Below are 5,203 nucleotides of genomic sequence, written 5' to 3'. Positions count from 1 at the left end.
TTGCCATAGTATCACACAGAAACTAGGTCAATGCCTCACGAACAAACTAAGCTAACCACTTGCCTTGGGCTTGTAAACTTTTTGACATTTCAGGGTCCTAATCTCAAGAGAAGCCTAAGGGATGCTGTTTTTGGACTGTCCTGTTAAATAAGGGGAATCAAAGGCAGCTCTTACAATCTAGTTTCCCCTAGGGCTTCTGATGCCCTCCCCTTCAGGAGAGGACTCTCCTCCACATTCAGGGTCTCTGTTCTGATTTTCTGCAGCCAGATGGTTTTTAGGGCCAATCCTGCACTCAGGGCATATTTCCAGAAGGAAGAGATGAAACATACCAGCTTTGGCATTGCTGCATCTGAAATCCTGTAGGCAGGCATTGGACTTTATATCCAAGGGGAAGGTTGATCCTGCAGCCTTGACATTTGAGTGAAGTGCCAGTCTCTAGTTTTCCCTGTGAATGATGATACCACTAGGGGGGGCAGTGTGCTTCTGCTTTGGAGGAACAGGGGCGCTTCCTGTTTGCACCCTGTTCCTGGTCTAGAAAAAAGAAAATCACTGTTGCTTAGCAACAAGGAAGCCAATCATGCCTGCACCTCACATCTCTGTCACTAACCCCAAGTGAGATATGGAACATAAAGTCTCCTTCAGATAATATCTGCTGAAACAGTTTGGAATTTACTAGTTACTTGAAATGTGGCCTGTGATCTCATTATTTTAGGGAGAGCCTACATATTCAGTGCATTTCCTGGAAGGACTCATGGGACTTAGTATATCATTGCACTCATGACTTAGGTCTACTGTAGCAAAAGGATGTCCAATAAGGCCAATGAGAGAAAAAAATACTTAGGGTTTGGAAAAATCTATGCCAAGCTCCATTATGTACTTTTCTCCTTGTAAGGGAATATACTAGTATGCTCTTTCTCAGGAACGAAGTGCACACCATGTAGATGATTTTTTTTTTTTTACTCAAGAAAGCTTGCTTAGAGCCCAAGGTTGTTTCTGGGGTTACTAAACACCCACTGCTTACCACACACCAAATCCCCGGCTCTCGGGAGAAAACAAGCAACGTAGGCCTCTCAGTTTATACAACTTGGTTAGGCACATTGAACCACCCTTAACATGTCAAGTGCCCTATTACTTTTGTATTTCTGCCTTAGCAAACCATCCTAAACATGTGCTTCTAACCTCAGAATCTGGGCAGCTGAGTCAGGAGGACTATGAATCCAAGGCCTGCCTGAACTAGGATACCCTGTCTTTAAAAACCACAAACCAAACAAGATCTATCTAAACCAAACAAACTGTTCTTAATTACCCCAACCCGGAGGTTTAAACTCTACAGTTTTATCATCTTAGAGTTCAGTAGGTCAGAAAGGCAACCTTGGGTTAAAATGCAGTTGTTGACAGGCCATAGTCCTTCCTGAGCTGCTGGGAATCATGTTCCTGCTTGTTCAGGTTGTTTAGCAGAATTTAACTCTTTTAGGATTATAGGCCAGAAGTCTAGTTCCTTGTTGTCAAATACTGAGTGCCATTCTTAGCTTCCAGAGCCCACCAAATTCCTTAACTCATGCCCCCTTCAAATTCAAAACCAGAACAATGAGTTGAATCCTTCTCAGGCCACATTTCTCTAGCCTCATCTGTGAAAGGTTCTCCAAACCTCTATGAATTCATGTGATTAGATTGGGCCCACCTGGGTGAGCCAGGGTAATTTTTCCATCTCAGATCCTATAACCTTAATTACATCTTCAAAATCCCTTCTTCCAAGGGGAGTAACAGGTTCTTGGGATTGAGACGCAAACAGCCCAAGACAAGTACTTTCCAGATGGCCACCCTGAAAGCATAAGCATACATTTCAATAGGTCTTAAGGCTGTTGTGATACCTCTTCTGCATATCCATATGTATGGAAAGAAAGATGGCATCAGGAGTGATAAGTGATACTCAGTCTCATTAGCATATAGCCCCTCTTCTGCTTGGTATATGTTGACTTAATAGATACTTGGACCCAGGGCTCAGTCCACAAATATATCTATATATCACATTCCAGTATGACATACACACTCTAACTTTGGGACTGGGCAGGAATGTCTATTCTTCCTTCAAAATCCAGTTAGGAGCTAAGGTTAAGAAAATGGTTACATCATGTTTATTAGTACAGGGATTGATAGAAATATGGTCTACTGAAAACTTTAGCTATATACCACAAACAATATGTTTTTGTAATATTTTTGAGATAGGATTTCTCTGTGCAACAGCCCTAGCTGTCCTGGAACTCAGTCTAGACCAGGCTGCCCTCAAACTTACAGAGACCCGCCTGCCTCTGCCTCCTGAGTGCTGAGAGTTGTGCGTCACCACCATCCAGCTATTTTTGTAATTGTTATCTTCTCTAATATTTCAAGTATAATCTTACTGTTTCATAGATTTAAATGAGAGAATGTATATAAAGCAAGTGCAAGACAATCCCTTTTGGATTCGAATAGTTAGTGTGCTAGGAGCTGTAACATCTGTAAAACCAAAACTAGAATTTTCTATTTCTTCATGGAGATTCCTTTCCAGAGCAGAACAGAAGAATCAGAAGGCCACTTTTAGCTCTCCCCATTCATTGTCCCCTTTCTTCTTTTTGAGACAGGGTCTTGCTAGCTAACCCAGGCTAACCTTTTGCCTCAGCTTCCCAAGTAGGCAGTTTATTGGTGGTGCTGTGGCCACAGGCTAACTTGGTGTTTCTTCAATGTGTATCTCTTTATGGACAACTTACTTCTCTTTCATCTTATGGAAGTTTGATATTGTGAATTATTAACCTTTTTTTTTATCGTCTCCACCTTCAGCTTGTCATTGTATCCATGGCCCTACTGCAGTCACAACAGGTCCAAGGCTCCTGACTTAGGGAAGTGATATTTCACCAGAAACTCAAATAGAATCAAAGATCCCGAGTTTTGAGTCACAAAAGAAATTTGGGAATAGAACTGAAAGGATTTTTTTCTTTTTAATTATAGGATCTTAGGTACTTTGAATTCAAAGAATTAAGGATCTATGCAGAGGCATAGAAGTATATGTGGCCTGCACATGGGTCTTATAGACATCGAAGACAAGATGAGAGCACTTATATGGAGACAGGAATGCTGATGACATTCTGGGCTAAGGGGCTTCAATCAGCATTCCACACTCCATTGAAATATTAAAGAGAATCTCTCTCTCTCTCTCTCTCTGTGTGTGTGTGTGTGTGTCTATTTCTCTCCTCTTCTTTTCTCTCTCCATAATTGGATTTGGGTTCCTTTTCATCTCCAAGTATCACAATAGTGTGCCCTGAGGGCACAATTTCCATCTGACTATCTTTTAGTCTGGGCCTTGGGATCAGGAGAATAAAGGTAATGTGTGGTGTCCATGAATGGTCAACATCAGTAATATCATGGAAAGCAGTAGAAGCAGAGGCATGTGCTGTGTTCTTAAAGAGTGAGAATTTGTCTAGAGTCTTCAGCAAAATGATTTAGGTCCCTTGAGAGAAACACTCCACTGCCTTGATGGTGACTTTCAAATGAAGATCCTATTTATCCCATTGCTAGAATAGCCATGAGTTCCCCTGAAAGAAACGCATAACAATGTCTAGATCACAAATCAGCAGAGTGCCTCAACCCTCCTTGAGTCAGAACCATTTGTTCCAGGGTCAGCTGTCCACTGAGAGAGATGTCAGATCCTTTCATTTTGGTGGAAGAGTCTGGTCAATGCAGTGAGCAAAGAAACATGTCAAGATTGGATTTTGAGGGACCAAAATCGGACAGATGAAAATTACTGACTCAGTGATGTGCGAGGCCTCTTCTCATCACTATAACACCTTGTGACTCCTAACTTAATAACACTCTGAATTTCAGGGAAGTTTCCCATGACCACAGGAGAAAAAGAAAGAAAGTAAAAATGCTCTAGGAGTATGGTCTAGCAGCTCACCTGGGCTGCACGGATACACACCACGGCAAAATGAGTCCCTCTGAACAAAAAGCGATCAGTAATGTACTGACTGGTGTTGGGCCCAATTTTAAAGAGAGAGGAGACAGTGTGGCATGATTATTAGATCGTTCTGACACTAGCAGGAAGAGAATCTTGGCCTGTGTATTATTAACTGTGTGCCCTATGAAAACATGCTTGCAATCGCCACATTATACTTTTCTTGCCTATGGAGTAGAAAAAAAATACCCAGAGAACAGCATTATTGTGAAGAATGAATTAGGAAGTGCATTCTACAGAAATTGATTTTTAAATGAGACATATTCATGTGTTCTCCCTCTTCCTCCTGCAAATGAATAGCTCTATTAAATAAAGAGTAATTAGGTGGGTGCGTATTTTTTCAAGTGTGTGTGTACATTACAGTTGCTATACCAGTATGATGCTTAATTCTGTATTTGTGTGAAGGGATAATTTTCATAGATAATTTGGTATAGTGTGCTAGCAAATAATGGTGGGGATGATGGTGATGGCAATTCCGTGTCCTCGCGGACCAGCAGTCTTCTCATTTATCTCATCTGTTGTTGACAAAGCCCTCCTCTTACTCTTGTAAATGAAATGAAGCTATTGCCGGGCCTGCAGTGTTTGGTTGCCATGGTTTGAATTCGTTTCATAAGCTGTTGCTTGGCAATCCCACGCGTCAGCTGGCTTTTTTTCCTCAGCGCTCTCGACACACGCTGTCTGAAGCATAATGAGACTGAGGCTGGGCAAGGGAGGACAGCAGTCCCCAAGCACTTTCTGTCTTCTCACACAGCCCTGTTTATTACCATGATGCCTGATAAAGGCATTGATAGCAGGAGCAGGGAAATGATTACAGATGTGGGATTTAGGGTTCATATCCTGTTCTGCTCTAATGTTGCCTTTAGCCCTTCACTTAGAACCTTCAGTCACCAGGGCTTCCAGCAGGTACAAAATATGGAAGAGAAAAATCCGTTTTAAGCAGCTGTATACAGTAGGTTTTCAGTAGCTCTGACCTGTACTGAGAAGGACAATGAAAGGCACGACAGCAAGAACTTCCTTTGTTCTATAGTAAAATCACCTGATGTAATTTGAACAGTTGTAACCCACTTTCCACTTTACATACTGTAAATCTGTACAACAAAATATAAATTTATAAACTAGGAGAGTCTGGGTGGGAATGGAGTTATTGTGATTAGAAGAAGGTAAGTATGGATGATGCAAATGGAAAATGTCCACTTTTTTTTTCTAGACAGGGCTTTT

Source organism: Phodopus roborovskii, unplaced genomic scaffold (genome assembly GCF_943737965.1).
Source record: "Phodopus roborovskii unplaced genomic scaffold, PHOROB, whole genome shotgun sequence".
NCBI lineage: Eukaryota > Metazoa > Chordata > Mammalia > Rodentia > Cricetidae > Phodopus > Phodopus roborovskii.
This window is presented reverse-complemented; position numbering follows the sequence as displayed.